General features: G+C 39.5%; 1 protein-coding gene and 1 pseudogene across 1 annotated transcript in view; both read left to right on the top strand.

The window, feature by feature from the left end:
- ghr (growth hormone receptor) overlaps positions 1–23,357 on the top strand; it is a 171,129-nt gene that overhangs the window by 100,099 nt on the left and 47,673 nt on the right. The gene's annotated exons all lie outside the window — the stretch shown is intronic.
- Positions 3,743–3,866, top strand: LOC134297206 (U2 spliceosomal RNA; annotated as a pseudogene).

Here is a 23,357-nt window from a genome sequence, read left to right as displayed (position 1 = left end):
AGCGACCACTTGTTCCCTAGATCCTTGCCCCTCCTGGTTAATCAAACTGACCAGGGGAGATTTGTTAATTTGGCTTGAGAAAATTATCAACTCATCTCTGGAACAAGGGATTTTTCCATCTAGCCTAAAACAGGCAGTAATTAGGCCTTTTCTAAAAAAGGCATCCCTGGATCCGTCTACTCTTAACAACTATAGACCAATTTCCAATCTCCCTTTCTTGGGCAAGGTACTGGAGAGGGTGATTGCTTCTCAGCTCCAGGGATTCTTAGACGACACTGATTTTCTGGACCATTCACAGTCCGGCTTCAGGCCTGGTCACAGTACTGAGACGGCTTTGGTCGCCTTGGTGGATGACCTCCGCAGAGAGCTAGACAGGGGGAGTGTGTCCCTTCTGGTTCTCCTGGACATCTCAGCGGCTTTCGATACCATCAACCATGGTATCCTTCTGGGACGGCTCTCTGGGATGGGCCTTGGGGGTACTGCGCTCCAGTGGCTCCAGTCCTTCCTGGAGGGCCGTTCCCAGTTGGTGAAGCTGGGTGATACCTGCTCGGACCCCTGGCCTTTGACCTGTGGGGTCCCGCAAGGTTCCATTTTATCCCCCATGCTCTTTAACATCTACATGAAACCGCTGGGCGAGGTCATCCGGAGTTTTGGAGTTGGGTGCCATCTCTACGCAGATGACACTCAACTCTACTACTCATTTCCACCTAATTCCAAGGAAGCTCCTCTGAACCAGTGCCTGGTCGCTGTAATGGCCTGGATGAGGGCGAACAAGCTGAAGCTCAATCCTGACAAGACAGAGGTCCTCGAGGTCAGTCGCAAGTCTGATCGGGGTATTGGGTGGCAACCTGTGCTCGATGGGGTCGCACTCCCCCTGAAGGCGCAGGTCCGCAGCTTGGGGGTCCTCCTGGACTCATCACTGACACTTGAGGCTCAGGTGTCGGCGGTGGCCGGGAGGGCCTTTGCACAATTAAAGCTTGTGCGCCAGCTGCGACCATACCTCGTGAAGTCTGACTTGGCCACGGTGGTCCACGCCTTAGTCACCTCTAGACTGGATTATTGCAATGCACTCTACGTGGGGTTGCCCCTGAAGACGGCCCGGAAACTTCCGTTAGTCCAACGTGCGGCTGCCAGGTTGTTAACTGGAGCAAACTACAGGGAGAGATCTACTCCCCTGTTCAAGGAGCTCCACTGGCTACCGATTATTTTCCGGTCCCAATTCAAGGTGCAGGTTCTTACCTATAAAACCCTAAACGGTTTGGGACCCGCCTATCTTTGTGACCGCATCTCCCGCTATGAACCCACTCGTCCTCTTCGTTCATCCGGTAGGGCACTTCTTTCGCTCCCGCCACCATCCCAGGCTCGGTTGGCGGGGACGAGGGAGCAGGCCTTTTCTATTGTTGCTCCCCGGATCTGGAATTCCCTTCCGGAGGAGATCCGGCAAGCACCCACCCTGGCTTCCTTCAAAAAGCTGCTTAAAACCTGGCTCTTCCGCTGCGCCTTTGGATAACCGAGCCCATAGCTATAGTAGTCGCACAGGCCACCTCTTTGACTTGAAACACTGCACTTTATTCCTCTGCCCCAAAGCATCTTAGAATATCACATTGCATTTTAGTTCTAGTGGTCCCTCCAGGCCATCCTCTCCTCCATCCCAGTGGTCTTTTTTTTCCCTCTTTCTTTGCGGATTCATGTTATTTGAGTGATTATATTCCTTCTGCTTATGTGATTGTTTTAGTCAATTGTTATGTTTTGTTTTCGTTTCTAATTCTTATAGCGTTTTATAGTGTTTTCAGTGTTTTATTGTACAATGTTTTATGCTGATTTTATATTGGAAACCGCCCTGAGTCCCTTTTGGGAGAGAGGGCGGTATACAAATAAACTTTTACTTACTACTTACTTACTTTCTTTGTGTACTGTTTAGGAGGGAAAGGGGTAATGGCTAAACAGATATGCCCACATGCAAATCCTATTTATACTTTGTGTCAGTCATTAATCAGGTAATTAGTGTGGCTTTTTTTCTCAGGATCATACAGTTCAGAGACATTTCTTTGGCTTACAGCGGTAATAACTTTTAATAATGGAAATGGTTTTATTTGTACTACTGGCCACCAACGGTCTATCCTTGTGGAGTAATGGTGCCAAGAGTAGAATTGAGGAAAATGCAAGACCACCCACTTGAATGCCCACAAGTAAACATTACAAAATAATACTTGACAGAGAAATCTGACTATTGCCATCACACCTTAAAGTACACATATTTTCGCACTTCATAGTGCATATAGATGTCTGGAGTTAAGAGCTAACTATCTCCAAAAACATCCTGGAGTCCTACGGGCAGCCCCCCAAAATAGCCTTGCAGTGTTTGATGGCCTCTGTGGGACTCCAGTTTGGAAGTGTTTAGAAACAGGGGAAAAGTCTGCATATAATGAGGTCCTACATTGAGACTGGTGTACTTTGGACATATCACAAAAAGGCATGACTCGTTTCAAAAGGACATGATGCTTGACAAGGTAGAATGCAGTAGGAAAAGAGTAAGACTGCATTGCAGATAGATAGATTCAGTCTGGGCAGCCTTTGCCCTGGATTTGCAGGACCTGAGCAATTCATTCATAAAATCTTATTAGTCAAAGTTGATTTGACAGCAGTTAACAAAAACAAGTCACAATGGTGAGGTTAATCCTTTATGATATGGATTCACAGAGGCTATGTGAATAATTCTCAAAGGACACAGTTGTCCACTTTGACATTGCCAGTAAAAAATTCTGGCATAAATTCTGGCTCAAGAGTATGTGTGTGTATACACCCATATAAGAAATCATAACCCAAAGAGATATATGAAAATGATTGCATCACAAAGAGATTCATTTCAAATAAATTGCTTTCTGACTCATATCCAGTAGTGCACCTGGTAAGGATACTATATGACCTTCAGAGGCTGTAGAAATAGAAAAGGGAACCCTTGATCTCTCCAAAAGTCCATGACTGGGGACATTGATATAGGCATTTAAGTGAACATGCATTAAACAGAGCTAAATGAAAGAGGAGATTGAAGGCATGATTCATATGTTCTTTTGCAAAGCTGCTCATCTCTCAACCACAAGGAAGATGGCGTTTCAAAGGAAAATTTCAGCATAGTTCTAGTTCATCTCAAGAAAAAAAAACATACATTAAACTTTCTGTTTAGCTAGGATTACATGATGAGTCTGTATCAGGATTCAGCAGCAAGTTTCAGGCTCCAAGCAGTCGAGTTCTGGTTTCCGGAGAAGCAGACTGTCAATTCGTGTGGTCCCAAAATAAGCCATGCTTAAAATCAGGCATGATTCAAGACCCAAAGAAGGGATCAGCAAAAGGTGCCTTCTGCCAACCTGGTGCCTTCTTCCAGCCCTTCCACACCCTATATGTGTTGGACTACAAATCTTGCCACCTATAGTTAGGAGAACCCATTAGAAGATATCCGTAGTAGTTCATGGTCTACTATTTTAGGGTGAAAGCCCCCATAGCAGTAATTGCTAATACAGATCAGAGTTTGGAAAGTTACTTGTTGGACTGTACCCTCCAGACCCCCTGTCCAGCATGGCTAGTGGCAAACAAATAGCATATGGCTGCCTCATCTAGTGTCTCCTCAAATCTACAATGGAACCAGATACAATACAGTTGCCTAACTGAAGATCAGGTTTGAAGAGCACTAGCAGCCATAACAGTTACCTAACCGTAACTGTTTCATTTTCATAAGTGCTACTTAGTTTTTTCTCGGCCTTTTGGCTAAGATCAAGTGTAGTATCTGTTTTTATCAGTTTAATATCTGACACATCCTCTATTTGAGAATTATATATTAAATGGATTTTTGGGCATGAGTGCTACTTAGTAATAATTTTGACACTATTATCACAGTCAGACTAGAAATAGTTACTCAGTTTAACTATTCAGGTAAGTATAAGCTGGACCAAGCTTCTACGTAAGTTGAGGAATATAACCTGATCTGCTTTGACATATTAGAGGTGATAGGCTGGCCACATGACCTTGGAGGTGTCTATGGACAACGCCGGCTCTTCAACTTAGAAATTGAGATGAGCACCAACCCCCAGAGTCGGACACGACTGGACTTAACGTCAGGGGAAACATTTACCTTTACCTAGGCTTTGTTAGTCCTATCCAACAAAAATTAGAGGAACTCTAATTTTTGCTTCTCATGGACTTAGCATAGGGATTTGGTTAACCAGTTAAAATTCATGAGTAAACCAGGGGGTTTTTTTGTACTTTATTTGGGGGGGGGGGGGAGGGGCACTGAAACTGATGCCTGACATACAATTTTCAAAAATACAATTATATTTAAAATTGAAACCTTCTACCTGTGTTTACTTGCATTTTCTCATTCTACAAGAATTGTGTAGTGGGAACACCAGAAAAACACATCTGAGGTCTCACATTCAATACTTTCTGAATCCTCTAGAATCATGAATATGCAGTTTCTGGTGGCTCGCTTTCATCTCTCCACCCCGAGTCTTGAAAGGGCCCAAAAGACCACAGCAAAAGAAGGCTTTTCAGTAGTGTAGAAAAGGACCACGTCCAACACAGTGTTTTATGAAACTTAGAAAAAGACATTTAAAAAGCAGGATATGTTTTTCAGAAGATTTATACACTTGACCCCAAGCCCTGTTGTTGGTGAAGGCAAAGGAAATTTTTCTTTATGTGAACTTTATTGCAGATGAAGGTTTGATTCCCAGGTAGAAAGGAAGTTCATGCAACTTGGTTGAATACAGAAAATTTCATGTTTGAATTTAGCAATAGCACTCTGTGGTCAGTGATTTTCCTTGAAGGTTTATTAATCACAGTAAAGCAGAGATAACGCTCTTCAGACCTATAAGGGGCCTTGCAATTAAGGCTGCAATGTCAGCAGCTAGATATTTGAGAAGCGGACAGTAACCCATAGTCTAGATGTGGCAGGGAGGGAGGGGGGATTTGGACCAAATGCCAGAGCAAAGGGGAGGGGTCACCTACTTTTTAGAGAAATACTTCAACCAAAGACCTCTTTGCCATGAATTTATGCCAAAACATGTTCCTGGCAGATAATGCTTTACACATATGTTCTTTTGAAACTCTGCCTTTTGCCAGAGAAATCCAGGGCAGCTGAAAATCTAGCTGGAGGAACAGCCTCATGATGCCTAATATAGACAAAGATTATAGCTTGCCAGCATTCAAAACACATTTATCAAGTTTTTAGACAATCGAAGAAGGCAGTTTTAAATGGTGCTACTTTAATTTAAAGGGCTCTGCAAACATGTCACTCAGTTGGGCGGATGGGAAGAGTAAATACTTCATACAAGCAAAAATGTTTTGCTAATATTTAAAGAATATGCATTTATGTCCTAAGAGGAGTCACTTCAGCCGGAAGGGTGTTTACTGTCACTATAAAGTTAAGTGAGAAATTTTGTTTTGCTTTTTTTAAAATTAAGAGATACGTTCTGTTCAGTCCTCCTAAAGTTAAAAATAAAAAAGGAATGCCACTTGCAGCTGGAATTCTTTGAAATTATGATGCATTTTTGCAAAAAGTAGGGAGGGAAATGCACGGAACAACATTCACCCCTTTGAAAAATAAATAAAGAGTCTATACAAGTCTAAAATGAATACAAACATTATTTAGTCACTGGTTGTAGCTATAAAAAGGCAGGAGTTAGGGACCCCTGTGAAAGAGGAGGGAAAACCAAATTTTAAAAACTACTTTTTTAAAAACCCAAGAGAACACCACTCCAAGGAGCCCTAGGTTCTTCTATAGTCAACATGATAGTTGGCCATGGAGTCACACTGGAGTAAATTCTCCAAAAATAATCAAATCTGCAAAAGTTAAAACTGCACATGCGGTGGGCCAACTGTCTGTTTTAAATGTGCACATTTCAAAAATGCAAACAAATGTATAGATTCTTCTGGAATGGGAGGAGCAGTCAAAAAATAAAAGGTTGTCATCAGTGAAATTAAATGTGACAGATTCACCCATCCTAACTGCCACTGTATTCATTCCATTCCAATGCTTCAAAGTGGTCATCCTAGTACTTACCATACTTCAAAGTGCTTGTTATCATCCCCTACAATTTAAAAAGAAATCCTTTGGAGTTATTTGTGCATTCCTTTGGGCTATTTTCATTGCTGCTGTTGCTGAAAGGACTAAAGTTCTGAACAAATTTAAATGTTATTGTTATTAACCTTATATTGCTATCATATTGCTACTGTAATGATCAAGTTCTTATGTCATTCCTTGAAGATACCATCTTGCAGTATACTTTTGTTCTTCTTGAGGAAGGCATATATGCAGAATGCGTTATACCAGAATGTTTCCCTCCATGAGGCAAATAATAACTCAAGGGTATGGCAGTCTTCATTTGGAAAATGGCATGGGAGGACTTTAGGATATAAAGAAAAACCACAATGCAATAGACCAAAGAGCTTATCTAATATAACAACAAATAATACATTTTTATTTATATTCCTCTTTTATCCTTCACAGGACCCAAAGCGGCTTATAACATATTAAAATCATATAAACAACAGTCCAAGTCTATCAATAATAAATACAAAAGCATCATAAAATAAGCAATTTGAAACAACTATAATATACATTCATATTCATATGGCATCATGTCAAGTTATATTGCACTTTGCTCCAGTCCATAACATTATGACGTTTCTTTTCACTCCAGATTAATTTCCTTCACTGTCTAAATAGGAAAGTTTTTAATTCTAGTCCAGAATTCTCTTCACGTGGTGGCCAATTGGGTGCCAATGGGACATATGCAAATAGGCAATGATTCACTAGCCAACAACACACATTTGGTGCCTCAAATGTTAGCCCTGTTTCTGGGTATATTTGACCTGCTGATTCAAAAAAAAAATAGCACAAGTTCTCCCATATCAGCTCTAGTTTTGAGATACAGAACATACACTCTATACTACCCTTCATTTGCTCACCCATAGAAAATCATGATAACAGTATCTAAGAAATTAGAGCTGATCTATCAACTGTAATTTTCTGAATTATCACCCCAATATGCCCCAGGAACAGGCCTAAAAACCAAGACACCAAGAATTGTTTTGTTGTTGCTGGGCTGTCGTCCTCCCTCATGTTCCTCGGCTGTCTGTACTCCAGATGTGGCAGGAAATATATCACTTCTTAGAATGGTATTATTGGCAATGTTGTCCTACTGGGTTTGCCCAATTGCTTTTAAAAGTGTCCAAGGAGGCAGCTGTCACAACATCTTTTGCTAGCAAGTTCCATGGCTTAACAGGACACGAGATAAACAGAGATGTTTAAAAAGCAACTAAAAGAAATTGAATGACAAAGGATTAATTGGGAATGTCCCAGAAAGTTCAAGACAATTGGGGAAGTCTGTGGAATTTATTTTTTAAAAAATAATTAAGTTCAAACATTTTACAGCAACATATATACTGTTTGACCTATCACACTTATCACTGTATTCTTGGTCTATTTCTATTCAATAATATATGAACCAACAAGGTTCTATGTTATTTTTTCAGAGCTGTTGGGATTAATTGACTTCATTTCCTAACAGGGTTAACTCAACTGAATTTCCCTGGGTCTTGATATCTCTTTTCTTACAAATATTTATTTTAATGTAATACTTTAGTAGATGTGAAGCTAACTTCTTTCCTTTTAAATGTGGGCATTCTAGTTTTCCCAAAACACCTTTAAATTTTTGTTGGCAGACTGGTTTTTTTAATTGCTCAGTTTATGTGTCTGAAAGCAAAGCTCGTTGTCAGAAAAGTACCAAAAGTATGAATTCCACAAAGCTGAAATAAATGGAGTGTGTAACAATATCCCACATTCTGCTACACATTTCTATGCTTCAGGCTATTCCTTTTGGTTGTTTTTGATACTTTGATTTTATTTTATTTGGTGATGGTGCAACTGGGAACAAAGGCTTGACAGGTTAATAAATTGTGTGGATAGAAAAGGCTGGACAAGTGCCTTGGCTAAACCTCAGTTCAAAGAACACAAACTGAATGTATTTTTGTTCCTCTGGCAAAAAAATGGAGAATTTGCACAGATGTGTTTATACCGCAGCCAGGAATTGAGTAGTTACCATCTGCTTACCTTTTATTATTTAAAAAAGGTTGAGCAGAAATACCTCCCCATGTTGCAGTCTTTCTTTTATCAGCTGAGTCCAGAACTTAAGGAAAGATGGACTAGCCATCTTTAATTAGCAGCAGATGTGGGTTGTACGTGCTGAAATGTGTCAAGAAGACATTTTCAAAAGCATTGCTGAGGAATCGCTGCCAAACCGGAAAGGAAATATATGAAGCCAAACAGGCAAAGGGGGAGAGCATTAAAAACAGCACTCTAAATAGGAATGGATACATTGCCCTGCAAAAGAACATTTATTTGGTGAAAGTGCTTGTGGCGCTTGCTTCCATGTGTTAAGTTTTCAAAAATGTAATCATCTCTTTTTTTGCAAGTCGCTTCTGGTGTGAAAGAATTGCCCGTCTGCAAGGAGGTTGCCCAGGGGACACCCGGATGTTTGATGTTGTACCATCCTTGTGGAAGGCTTCTCTCATGTCCCCGCATGGAGCTGGAGCTGACAGAAGGAGCTCATCTGTGGTCTCTCCGGGTTGGATTTAAACTGGCAACCTTCAAGTCAGCAATCCAACCTTCAAGTCAGCAGTCTGCTGGCACAAGAGTTTAACTCATCATGCCATCGGGGGCTCCGGTTTCTCAAGTCGCTCCTGACATGAAAAAAAAGGCTTTCTTTGACTCAAAATCAGACTTTGGGCAAATATAATTCTTGCCATCAATTGCTGATGTATAGCTTTCAAAAGTGTCTCCAAAAATCTAAAATAATAATAAATAATAATAAACTTTATTTATATCCCGCCCCCTCTCTCCAAAGGGATTCGGGGAGCATCACAACACAGAAACAATATACATAATATCAAACAAAAGGCTGTAAATCAAAAACAAAACACAATAAATTAAGGATAAAACAGTAAATGTAGTTAAACATAGTTAAAACATCCATGTCTTCCCAATGAATTCATATGTTGGTTGATAAATGAATCCCAATTGATTCATGCGCTGGATGGATGTATTTGCCATCTAGAGATGAGGGAAGGGACATTGGACAGATATTGTTGATTCCTACATGCAGAAAAAGTCAGCTTTGGTTGGAGACAGGAAGGGGATTGGAATGCAGATGTTGCTGTTGGGATGGAGAATATCAACCTCTGCATCTCTGTGCACATTTGTAAACAAAGAGAATATTACAAAACATGGTAAGTTTCCAGTAGTGTTCAGAAAGCTGAACATTAAAAGTGGAAAATAGAAAACAGGAAATGGGCTAACCAGTTTTCAGACATTTCAAGCATTACTTCTTTTAGGAGGGAGGAGGAGTGGCCCGCAGATTTTTTAAAAAAAATATTGGCCCTTTACGGCTGCCAAGTTGTGCAGATCTGCTCTACAGAATAGTAGAAACATATAGCATGACTCACATGAAAAGACAATGCTTGGTAAGGTAGAAGGCAGGGAAAGGGGAAAATTGCATTATGAATGGATAGATTCAATTAGAGAAACCATGTTTCTGGGTTGGCGAGACAGGTGATTTGGAGGTCTTTCATTCATAGAGTCAAAGTTGACCAATAATAACAATGGCTTCCCATAGGCAATTGGTTGCCCATTGGATTTAAGAGACGTTAAATCTGATCCATCATTGTTCTTCTGTTGTTGTTGTTGTTGCTGCTGCTGCTGCTGCTGTTGTTGTTCCAAATGAGTCACCACATGCTTTCTACGTCTGATTTCAATTGTTGAGTACAAAATTACATGAATTCATGGATGCCATAAAAGCATAAATTAGTCAGCTTTCTTTTACAGTTCCACTTCTTAGTGCCTTGATGTTGCATTTAGACAGCCTCTTCATATATAGATTGTCAGTTTTTCATTTAGTTCGAATTTGCAAGTTTCATGCAAAGAATACTTTGAATTATTTTCATTCATAACAAATGTGCTCAGAAATGAGAAGAAAATTGTTGCTTTGGTTACTGCATAATAATCCATTATTGTTCTTTGACTTCCCACCTGCTTCTTTTATGTTTAGTTTAATTACAATCTGTTCAGTGCCTGTTCTGTATAAATGCTGAGGAGTGAAACATCTTGTTTGTTAGTCAGGTGCTATCACAAATAGAGATATTTTTTTTAAAAGGAGAGAATGTTTTCCAAATGTGAAAATCAATAAATATGGTATTTTTCTCTCTCCTGCTAAAGATGCTCAGTTGCAAAGCAAAACAAAACTATAATGACAAAACTGCTGTCATGCATAGTAGAGAGAGATAATATAGAACTTCTGTCACTATCTGAATTCTTTAATTTTATTAATATTGTTAATTGAAGATCAGTTATAAGTTGAATTATGTACCAAATAAATCAATCAAAATTCCCAAATCATTTTCAAAGTCATCCTTAACAAACATCACTGTTTTTTCACAACTCAGTTTTGCATATACATGTTGAGTATCCTTCATCTGGAATTCTGAAATCCAAAATACTTCAAAATCCAGAATTGTCAACATAGATGGCTGAGAGAATGACACCTTTGCTTTTGGGTGGTTTGATATACAAAAACTTTATTTCATGCACAAAATTATGTAAACTGTTGCAAAATATTACCTTCAGGTTATGTATATAAGGTGTATATGAGGCATTAATGAATTTCATGTTTAGACTTGAGTCCTCATCTCCAAAAGATATCATTATGTACTTATATGCAAATACAGATATACAAAATCTGGAGGAGGTCCAAAATCCAATGCACTTCTGGTCCTAAACATTCTGGATAAGGGATACTCAACTTTTTTTATACAAAAATTGTGGCTGTGGTGTAGAATTGTGCCAATTCCATGACTTTAACTGAGGCCAAGCAATGTATCAATGGAAATATCTTTCATGACCCTGGGCCTGACAACTCATGCATGTTCTACCTGGATCTCCATTGGAAGAAATGTCAGTTCGATCAGAGCTGTATATATTATCAGCTGTAAAAACAAAATCTTAAATTTCATAGTATAAATTTAAATCCACATAGTTAAGTAGTGGTTTTTCAATACACTATCCTTCTGCTGACATTATGTAGCTGATAGCATATCTTCAGATGTGCTTACTGTTTCCATAACTCAACTGAATTAAACAGTATGTTGAAAGCACTCATGACACACCATCCAAGAGTGCACAACTGCCGGTGCAACAGTTACATTTATGGAACTCCACTTATGCAACTATGAACTGAATATAAACATTATGCCATGGCCAGAAGTGCAAGTGCATGCATAATCAGGATGCCAGCCATAATTTTAGCCACAAGCATTCAATTAAATGGTTCTCGAGTTAGGCCATATTTGACTCAAGTTCTAACCAAATTCAGAGGGCTGGCTTTAATCTGTAGACTTATAAATGGTTTTCTTTTTAATTTTCCTAAGCCTCAAGATTTTGAAGTAAACTGATGATATCCCTTTTAGCATGCAATCTCCACTGAAGCTAATATGCTCTAAATCGTTCTCATAAGAGAATGAAGTGAGAAGTCTTCTATTGGTACTAAATATGTCAATCAGCCACATAACAAGTTGCCAAAGAAATATGGCAAGAACTGCATTCTACACAGTGTTTAAGCTAAAAAGTACAAAATACTTGTGCTTTTAAGTGTTGTCGCCTCTGAGCAGCACAGAACATTTCTTGTGATATTTAAGGAAAATAGCATAATAGATTATAGAGTTGGAAGAGACCACAACGGCCATACAGACCAGCCCTGTCATGCCGAAACACAAAATCAAAGCATCACCAACAGATAGCCACCTAGCCTCTGCTTAAAAGCCTCCAGTGAAGGAGACTTCACCACATTTCCAAGTAGCATATCCCACTACCAATAAGCTCTTCTGTCAAGATGTTCTTCCTAACGTTTAGTTGGAACCAATTTTCCTGGGCTTTGAATTCATTGCTCCATCACAAAGTACTGGAGAAAATGAGGGAAAGCGGGGGGAAAGGTGGAGTTTCATGGGGTTCTGTCTTTAAAGAAGACAAAGACTCACTCCCATTACTCTTCATTGCCTCCTCCAGTTTCTAACTCAACCATTCACTTAATTCTCATCTTATGGGCAGGCGATTACTCCTCCCACTGCAAGGATACCAGTACACTTTTTAAAACAGGCATTTTTTAAGGCAGCACTACCTTCAAGGCCCTTCCACTGAAGCAGATTTAAGGCATTTTTCTAAACACTGCACTTTCGCTGGGATCATTTGCACTAAGATTTCCTCCCATTGTCCCTCCAGGATTTTGATTATGTATCTTAAAAAACATCACCCCGGATCTGAGGAAGTGGTTTTAAATTAACTTTCATCTTTCCCAGAGCCTTTGAGTTGGTGATTGTAGGAAGTGGGTTTAAATTAACCCTGATCTTCCCCAAAACCTCTCTGCATGGCAATCTCGGGAAATGGGCATTTCGGGTCCTCTCACGCACAGCGTCATCGTTTCATTTACAAGCAGGCAATGAAAGCGGGCAAAAGGGATTTACATCACATGGGGAAATTGGCCATTTTGCCCATTTCTGTGCAGGGAATTTTAAAAAAGTCGATTGTCAACCAGCTTAAAAACTGTTGCAAAAACCAACACTTCAGAAATGTCAAAATGTCTTACCTCCACAGTTGAAGCTTGCGTCGCGTGAAGGTAGGTTGCCATTTCTTAAATGTGTAGAAAGGCTGATTTTACTGTGTGTGATGAAGCCACTGGTCTCCATAGCCTGCTTCTCAGTGTGACATCCTTTCAAATATTTATACATGGATATCATGTCCCCTCTTGGCCTTTTTCTCTCCAAGCTAAACAAACCCAGTTCTCTAGGTCGCTCCTTGTAGTTGTCCTCCAGACCTTTAATCACTTTGATTGCCCTTCTCTGGACGTGTTCCAACTTGTTGATCTCCTTCCTGAATTGTGGTCTGATGAAAGCAGAATAGAGACATAATTACTTCCCTTGATCTAGACCCGGCATGGACAAACTTCGGCCCTCTAGGTGTTTGGGACTTCAACTTCCACAATTCCTAACAGCCAGTAGGCTATTATAAATTGTGGGAGCTGAAGTCCAAAACACCTGGAGAGCCAACATTTGCCCATGCCTGATCTAGACACTATACGCCTAGATCTTTTTAGCTGCTGTTAACTTATCACACTGTTAACTTATGTTCAGCTTGTGGTCTACCATTAGCGCAACACTAGAGCACTAATGAGCATATTTCTGCATTTGTCCAATTAACCTTTAATAAAGTCAAGATCAACACATATGCCTACTAATGGCCTCAAAAGTGAGATACAGGGCTTTGATATAGTCAGACAAATACACATTTTCCTTTGAAAATTCATTGTGCACACCTTAATTATGTAAAGGAGGGGGGGAAACCCCTGCAAATATACTTTCTCAGCCAGAATAAAATAATATAAGGTGGCTGACAAATCTTGTGCATGAATTGTAAACTAAAATGGACAGCTAGTGATGTATAGTGAAGCCTTGTGATATAGGCTCAGCAAAATCTAGGTTCGGTTACCTATTTGTTCATCAACTTCACAAGGTGAGCCAACAGTTCCAAATCTCACATTTTCCACCTGTAACAAGGCATCCCAAACTCTTTGAAAAAAGGGTGATATAAAACTATTGAAAAACAGACATGTTCCTTTAAAAACTTTTGCTTCCTTAAGGTGAGCCAAAACATGCTATGAAAAAATGGTGCCAATGGATGGGGGAAAGTACAAACCACACCAGATGATACCAACATGACTGTCTTTATTTTTTTCTGAATTGTTTCAAAAGACATTTATTATTATTATTATTTTTAAAAACTAGCTGTGCCCTGCCACTCGTTGCTCTGGCCAATTGGAATTGCACCGAATAGCCTCGCTGCTTCAAAGCCTGGCTGCTTTCTATATAGGAGCATCCTTCCTTGGGCAGGTTGAATGGGACGTAGTAACCTCGTGACTTCAAAACCTGAGGGTTTTCTATCTAGGGGAAATCTCGGTTGGCCAGGTGGAACAGCACTGAATAGCCTTGCTGCTTGCAAGCCTGGCTGCTTTCTACTTTGTGGAATTCTTGTTTGGCCAGGTCGAATAGCAATGAATAGTCTCAGTGCAGCAAGTATGAATGCTGCAATTAGTTACCTTGATTAGCATTTAATAGCCTTGCAGCTTCAAAGCCTGGCTGCTTCCTGCCTGTTGGGAGGTGCTAGCTGGCCCTGATTGTTTCCTGTCTGGAATTCCCCTGTCTTCTGAGAGTTTTTCTTTATTTACTGTCCTGATTTTAGAAATTATATTGTTCTGTATTATTATACCACAGTAATTATTACATATTATATTTATAATCTTATATTATCTGATTAGAACAGGATTATATGAGGCCCCTTCTGCACAACTGTATAAAATCCACTCTGAACTGGATTATATGGCAGTGTGGACTCAAGATAATCCAGTTCAAAGCAGATTATCCTGTTTTGGCATTCAGGGTTATATAGGTGTGTGGTAGGGCCTTGAGTCTACACTGCCATATAATCCAGTTCAAATCAGATAATCTCTATTTTAGAGGCAGTGTGGAAGAGACCTGATTGAAGAGGCCCTGGGTGCCATTAAATGGCTGAGTGGGTTGCTAGGAGACACAGTGGGCGGAGCTTAGCCTTCTACCTGGCAGCAATGAGAAAAACAGTTCTTCCTCTTCCTCTAATTAGAACTCTAATTAGAATTTTTCTTGGTTTTTTTTAAATTTAAAGACATATTTTGGATGACTATGCCTTTTTGGCCAAATTTGGTGTGATTTGGTTCAATGGCTTTGTTCTTTATTCCAAAATAAAATGAACATAACATTTTTATATATATAGATATCCCGTAGTTAACTACAACCATAAAGATTTTTTGTAATCCCAGTTTACTTATTAAGTATCATGGCTAAAGGAGGCCTCAGTGGCGCAGCGGGTAAAACCGCTGAGCTACTGAACTTGCTGACCAAAAGGTCGGTGGATCGAATCAGGGGAGCAAGGTGAGCTCCTGCTGTTAGCCCCAGCTTCTGCCAAACTAGAAGTTCGAAAACATGCAAATGTGAGTAGATCAATAGGTACTGCTCCAGCGAGAAGGTCGCAGTGCTCCATGCACTCATGCCGGTCACATGATCTTGGAGGTATCTGCAGACAATGCCGGTTCTTCAGCTTAGAAATGGAGATGAGCACCAACCCCCAGAGTCTGGTACGAATATACTTAATGTCAAGGGAAAACCTTTACATTTACATATCAAGGCTAAACTCTATGTTAATTTACTTCTTAATCTTTCTAATGTGCATGTGCTTTGGTCACTGTTATTATTGCTACAGTAGAGTCTCACTTATCCAAGCCTCGCTTATCCAAGCCTCTGGATAATCCAAGCCATTTTTTTAGTCAATGTTTTCAATATATCATGATATTTTGGTGCTAAATTCGTAAATACAGTAATTACAACATAACATTATTGCGTATTGAACTACTTTTTCTGCCAAATTTGTTGTATAACATGATGTTTTGGTGCTTAATTTGTAAAATCATAACCTAATTTGATGTTTAATAGGCTTTTCCTTAATCCCTCCTTATTATCCAAGATATTCACTTATCCAAGCTTCTGCCAGCCCGTTTAGCTTGGATAAGTGAGACTCTACTGTATTACCTAGTACAATAACAGTATGAATCACATAGGGACACCATCAGGGACACTTGGTGACACCAACCCTAGTGAAGCCATGCTGTGAAACTATTAAATCCTTGACAGCCGCTAATTTCCAATAAACTTTAAAGTAAATATAGGGTTTCTTTAGCCCCTTGTGGCATAGTGGACTAAAACTTCATGACTTGAAGGTTGGGTTGCTGACCTGAAAGCTGCCAGGTTCGAATCCCACCCAGGGAGAGCACAGATGAGCTCCCTCTATCAGCTCCAGCTCCATGCGGGGACATGAGAGAAGCCTCCCACAAGGATGGTAAAAACATCAAAACATCTGGGCGTCCCCTGGGCAACGTCCTTGCAGACAGCCAATTCTCTCACTCCAGAAGCAACTCCAGTTGCTCCTGACACGAAAAAAAAGCTCTCTGTATATCCTTGACCTACAGCTCCCCAAAGACCTAGCAACACAGCCAATCAAGAGGACTTCTGGGAGTTGAAGTTTAATAGTGTATGGAGTCTACATATGCATTTCTTTTCCCTTCCCTGTTTTGACATATATATCAAGTAACACCTTTCCCAACTAATGTTAGTTTATTAACTGTATTGCAGTGTCATTTAACTGCTACAGGCCTTCTTCTATTTCATCTCAAGAAAAAGGTTTGTTTGTAACTGATGAGAGCTTTTGCTCTATTAAAAATATGAGTTGGTCTGAAAGGGTGTTAAAGGGTTCATATTTTAAATAACTGTAACCTAAGACATGGGAAGTTTTCCAAATAATTCTGAACTTGAGCCATACTTTGAATTGAGCAAGGACTGGAGACTCAGCAGAACTGATTACAGCCACTTTCATGCTGTTGTTGTTATGCAAAGGGGTGAAAGCAAGCTTTAAAATGGTAGTGATAAAAATAAGGAAGATTTATGCAACAGGCATTTGTCTAATGCATCTGGAAGTGAGTTGTCCTTGGGGACATAAACATTCAATTTGTTGATATATTCCATAAATGACCTGATTAATGTTAATGTAAGATGTGAGAAACCAGAGCACTCCGGGCCAACTGATAAAGAGGGTTTAACAATCATAGCCTGCGTTTTGTTTGTTTTGTTCCTTCAGCAAGGTTATCTGTTTGAGGGAACTAAAGATAGCTGTGTATTATTTGTTGTGTGGGACTTCATCATTAAGATCTAAATTACTAAATTGAAGCCATTATAACTTCACAAACATATGAGACGACAGTGTGTTATTTAAAAAGATAATACTAAGCAAAGGGGAAGGTGCTAGAAAAGGAGGAAGATCCTGTTACAGATGGATAGATTCAATCAAGGAAACTATGGCACTAAATTTGCAAGACCATGTGAGTGTTATAAGAGGCGATGTCTTGTTTGAAGCCAACTTGGCAGTAGTTAATAATAATGACAAATCTTACTGGAACCACGGTTTCCAAATTAGGAGATAGAACAAACCACAAGAAGGGTATGAATGTGCCCTGAAAACATTTGCATTTGTTTTATCCATCCACCACTCTATGGCCCTTGAATCAAGGAGGGCCCCTGTAACATTGATCTAGTCTATCTTTTCTCAGCCAGTATACGGACACAGCTTCATTCCACAGGACTCAGAATTCATCAGGATTCCCTGATGTAGAAAGATGAGGTTCAAAAAATCATCACTATTGTCTAGAATGCACTAGGCCAGTGTTTCCCAAATTGTTGCATCACAGGTTTTGGGATGCCTGCCATAGATGTGGGCAAAACGTCAGGCGAGAATGCTTCTGGAACATGACCCTACAGCCCTGAAAACTCACAGCAAACCAGTGATTCCGGCCATGAAAGCTTTTGACAACACATTAAGTATTTTATTTTCTCTTGTTCAAATTGGTATGGTGTGGTTTATCCTATTTGTTATTAGATGTTAGTAATTAATCATTGTATATTATTTAATATCTGTTAGTGTATTCTTTGTCACTTGTAAACAACTTTGAGTAGAAAGAAGAATAGAAACTTGATGGCGCAGCTCACTTCTTTTTCAGGGAGGAGAAAGTGGAATATTTAATGTATTGAAGTCAGTTCAAAATAATTTTTGGCTGTAAATCCTCTAGACTATTATTTACATAGACTTGGCAGAAAGTCGTTCTGCATGTCTGACTGGCATTTTCCATTAAATGCCTGGCTTTTTATCATTTTAAGTTCAGTACATTTTCAGTGACAAAAAGGAAAGGAGTGTTTATATTTTGGTTGTCTTTCTAGTTTAGAGTGGTGCTGCATTTTAAAATGGGCATTACATCTACTTTCCCTGCACAATATTTATTGAAACTTAAATAAAGTGCATTTTTCCGTTAGAAACCAGCTTTTAGGGTGTTTTAAACCTCTCAGCCAGAAATGAACTTTGCATAAAGCAAATGCAAGAAGCTGTTTGTTCCTTTCTCTTCTCTGAGCGGGATTTTGCCAATTACGGTTTTATTAGCCAAAATCTAGATGCTTGGAAACTGGCAAGAAACAGAAAGAGGAAATTTTGGAGAATCTTCACAGTTTTTCTTCCAACATGCATATTATTTTGTTTTTTATGACATAAATATACCCCAGGATTCTGGTTCCTTTAAGCTGTGTTGCTATAGTTTGGGGGTGAGGAGGGAAAGAACAGCCTCAGGAAATGCTTTGACTCAAAATCCCTGAAATTCTATAAATTCTTTAAAAACAGCATTTTAAATCAGTCCAATTCAGTATATCTATGATTGTTGTAAAACATCATTATTACTATTCAACATAGATCCTGGCACCTTGTTTTTAAAAGTTTAATTGTAAGAGCTATGAGCTAAACGGAGCTATCTGGGAAAAGTAGCATAAGTAGCATGAGATTCCTGATGCTGACATTAACCTGACTCCTGCTATGTTCTTACATTAGTTCTTTTTGCACCTCATTAAGCAGGGAGCCTGCTTTGGATATAGTTTACATTCTAGGACTCTAGAAGACAGTGCTAGAATCTGGATGATGATGAAAGACATACCTCTGTCTCTAGACTTAAACTGCCGCTAATTTATTTTTCACCATGGAACCACCTCAATTTAATGGAGTACAGACTAGTTATACTTTGAGCTCAAATTTCAACAACTGAAGGAATTTGAAGGGCAAAGGGCGAGGAGAAGAAAGAAACTGGGACTTTTTACAGGCAGCTGAGAAAGTGGGATGATAGAGAATTAAACAGGAGCCATTTCCAAATCAGGATAGTTATATCTGTGTAATGTTGCATGGCATTTCTTGCTATACTCTGGGGTTTGAACAGCTTTTTAGCCACACTGCCCCTAAGTTTGTTGACAAATATGCTGTTTGGGAGAGGATACTTTCGTTGGCAATCCCTCATTTTTTTCTTAGCACTGGCTATGCTGGACAATGTAGTGCAGTTGTGAGAGAGATGTGAAAGGATGGAATGTATTTGGTTTTGGAAGAAGAGTCTCCCTCCACAGTCAGACGACTAACCACTTAGCAAGCTGACACATTTTTTGCTGGCTTTGCAGTCCTCTTAATCAGGCCAAATTAATCCAATGCAGTCTTCCTCAACTTGGTGCTCTTCATGTTTTGCCAGGCAGTTTGACCATCAATGGGAGCTAAACAGTAGTTCCACACATAGTGATGTCAGATTATTGCATATCTGACCAGCATATAAAGAGGCCCTGTGCTACAAGGCTTTTAAAAAGAGATTTCCTTGTCAAATATTAGCACTTGTAATCTCAAATATAAATATCCATGTTTTGTAAAATATCAGTTTTGTTGTAGAGTACCTTCAAGTTGTTTCTGACTTAGAGCAACCTTAAACTGAACTTATCATAGGATTTTCTTGGCAAGATTTGTTCAAAGGTGGGATTTGAACTCTGGTCTCCAGAGTCACAGTGTAATGCTCAAACCACTATACCATGGACCTTATCACATTAATGTTAGGATTCGCCACACATAGTGGCAAATCCGTGGGGTCCTGGCAAGGGGGGGGGCATAGATAACCCGTCGTCCCACACTTCGCATAGCCTGACTTATCTTTGTCCCTATCCCACACCACCTTCTCCCCATTGTTTCAAATGGGGCAACATACACCACTTCCTCTCCCCTTTTGCCACGGAGCACTGCCAGAAGTAGATGTATGTCGTGTAATGTGCTCTGTGGCAAACAGGGAGAGAAACTGGCTTACAAATTTGTCTGTATGGTGAGCATGTTGTCTGTATGGTGAGCACTTATTGTTAAAACAAGTGACTAAAACAAGCAGCTCTGGAGGTGCAATCCTGAGAATGGGAAAATACCTATATGTGCAGCTCCTTCTTTCAAAATCTATCTCTTTGTGTCTCCCCTTTTTCATCTGAACATGGAAGAGTCATTCTTAAAGACATGGCACTGTCACTTGTCCTGTTTTCTTTTATGAAAGGTGCTTTGTATTTCAGTTGCAATGCTGTAGCATCCCCCTTCTTTGCCTGTGAAGTTTTAGCAGGAAGGAAAAGGAGAGGTTTTTGCTTGGATAGTACTCCAAAAGCATTTGCTCAGCAATATCTAAAAGAAGACAAGCCTTTTTGCAAGTGGGCATACACTGTGGCACACTTTCTCCCGTCAGGTGAAGATCCGTCTATCAGCACTTCCCTGCTCTTCGAAGAATGCTACATCGTGTGCCCGTCTGTTCATGCTGCTGGGACTTCACCCAGGCTCGCTTCCAGCCTTGGTTTCCTAGCTCATATAACGCCCTGTGAATCTTGCCAACATGCTAGGACCTACAGTGACCTACAACACCATTATATAAGCTGTTGTAATAATAGAAATAATGTCACAAGAGTGTTTTGCCCTTCCAACTCTTCTAAGTAAGCAAAATAAAAACTAGATGATAGTTTGGTGGAGGTTTTTTTAAGTTTTTGTCTCTTTTTTGTGGGGTCACCCAACATTTTAAGGGTTCAAGCCTCCTCAAGAAAGCTTCAGACTGCAATACAGTTTAGAAGAAAAAAGCCATTATTTATTCAAGTGTATGATAAACACAATGGGTAAAACAGCTAGATGGATGACCCATATATTTTATATTATAAAAACCTGCAAAGGTTTGATTTCTTGGTGTCTGCACTTTAAATTTATACAGTATGTCCCAAATTTTCTCAGAGTTAGCAGAAACCAAGTTCCAGTTCTGATTCAAATCAGTTAAAAATAGCTGACACCCAACTCCTCCATGTATGATGTAGCTAATTTAGGGCCTGTGCGAGATGGCCTTTCTAGTCCTTTCTTCTTTGTAAATATTCTGACCAAAGCATGTCTGCATACCTGCAGTGATTTTTTAGAAGGTTTATTGCAGCAAAACCAATAAAAGCGCCTTTCACCTTGCAAAAGTGTTAGTGGATTAGCACCTACTTTGTCAGAGACAGGGAGTGCTGCCTTCCGTTGACAGATGAACAAGTCGTTCCATTAGATATTTATATATAACTAGGTACAAGAGAGAAACTATATGCAAGAGGGCCCAAAGGCCATTAAATGTAAGAGCTACAAGCTGTCTGTGTCAGCAAAAGCTCTTTTCATACAAATGTCACAGACTTCCTGTCCCTTCTTGAATTTCATGGCTTTTTGACTCCACTGTTTACATTCCCTCCCAACCCATGTGTATATATTCCTGGTGATCAACTACTCCTTTTTAGGTGGAATGCTGCTTAATAACCTGAAGAATTCTTTTTAAGGAAGCTAATAGTTAAGAGAATGCTGTAAATTAATGCAGTATCTAGAGAAATCACAGCCATGCTCTAGTCTGCACCTAATAAAAGGTGCATTTGGAGTAACAGAACCCAGTTCTAGGCAGTTGTTGTCATTGTGTGCCTTCAAGATTTTTTTCTGATTTGAGCCAATTTATCACATGGTTTTCTTGGCAAGATTTGTTCAGAAAATGTTTGCCTGAGGCTGAGAAAGTGTGATTTCCCAAGGTCACCCAGTGGCTTTCTATTTTTGGACAAGGATTCAAATCCTGACCTTTATAGTCCAGTGTTCAAACCACTACACTACACTGGCATACCCAGTTCTTGGACACAGCTATATATGAAAAAGGCCACAGAAATAGTAGAAGCATATTTAGCTTGGATAAAAAAAGACAGAGGAGACACTCTAAGGCTGTAATGCAGAGGATGGAAGAGGCATATTCCTTTTCATTCCAGAATGCAGGATTAGAACCAATGGCAAAGAAACCATGTTAACCTTAAAAGGAGGAGAAAGTTCCTAATAACAAAGTTCTGTTCAATAATGGATCAAACTGGTTCAGATATTGGCTGGCGGTCCTTCACTGGATTTAAGGACAAAACTGGATGGCCATCTGTAGTTTGGCTTCCCATCCCCAACTGACGGACTGTTGTAATGAGTGTACTATCTTGTGGGAATAATTCGTTGTCTCCTTCAACTTGTGTTTTGCAAATGAAGCAAGTGTTATAAAAACATGATCAGACTCCAGGGCTCTCTTATCAAAGAAAGATACCACAAGCCTTGGAATAATCAAATCCAGAAAATGTATTAGCTATGTAGTAAAAAACAACAAAATCTGAAAACAACCAAAGAGTGATACCTTTATGGACTGACCATCATGCACAAGGAACATAATTTAAGCTTTTGAAGCTTCACTGGCTTTTTCATTAAGAAGATATGTTAAAAATCAGGAGAAGAAAAGTCATTATGTCGGAGTCATATGCCCGGATGAATCATTATTAGGGATGTAATTGTTCTTTTGTTTTGTTTTTGCATAGGAAAATATGTTTTTGCCCATTTTACACATTGGGACATTTTGTATGAAATGTTTGCACAAGTTGTTTTTTTTACATAAAACCAATTTTTGTGAATTAAAGGGTTTGGCACAGTATACAATGCTTTAGCTCAAAACAAATATAAGTGTTTTTTAAAAAAAAATCTGATGCTTTATTTGCTATTGTTGCTGTTTATGATCAAAAGTATTTTGCTCTCTTGTCAACAGAATATATTCACCTTATGGTCACCATAAGTTGGAAATGTTTTGAAGGCACACAACAACAAACATGAGCAAAAGTTGTTGCAGCCATTGACCATTTTTTCACTGTAATGTCTTGGTATTACATGTTTTCTCACTGAATGTGAGAACACTTGTAAATGTTCTTCATACCTGTAGTCATTAATGAGGTTGTCCTATAACCATTCACTTGGGAGTCAATCCTACTCAGCTCAATTCTTCTGTGGACAACACTGTGACTGAGATACTGCATCATCAGACATCATAACTGTGATGGAAGTACATCATTATAGTTTCAGATGATCTCACTCACAAAAACTACATTTTGATCCAGGAAGTATCACAAACTAAGGGTTTCAGATATACTGCATTTGGGGTTCTGGACTATGATGTGTGTCCTAGTCATGGGGCAGACTAAGAATAGGATGGATGTCTTGGGATCCTGCTGCAAATGCTTATCACAACACAACCTACAACCAAGAAAGAGTATAAGACATCGTTTCCTTGTGCCTTGATCTGTGGTGCCTCAGACACCCTCTGGTTGAAATGCTGTGCTATCTGGGTGACAAAGTAGTGTTTTGGAGTCAAAGTTGGACATCAGTGACCCTAAATGTGACTTTCCTGAAGGCATAACATTGTAAATCCAAATTATAGTCTCAAACTACTGCCAGTCACAATTTATTGCCT

Source organism: Anolis carolinensis, chromosome 2, assembly GCF_035594765.1.
Source record: "Anolis carolinensis isolate JA03-04 chromosome 2, rAnoCar3.1.pri, whole genome shotgun sequence".
NCBI classification, from domain to species: domain Eukaryota; kingdom Metazoa; phylum Chordata; class Lepidosauria; order Squamata; family Dactyloidae; genus Anolis; species Anolis carolinensis.
This window is presented reverse-complemented; position numbering and strand designations above follow the sequence as displayed.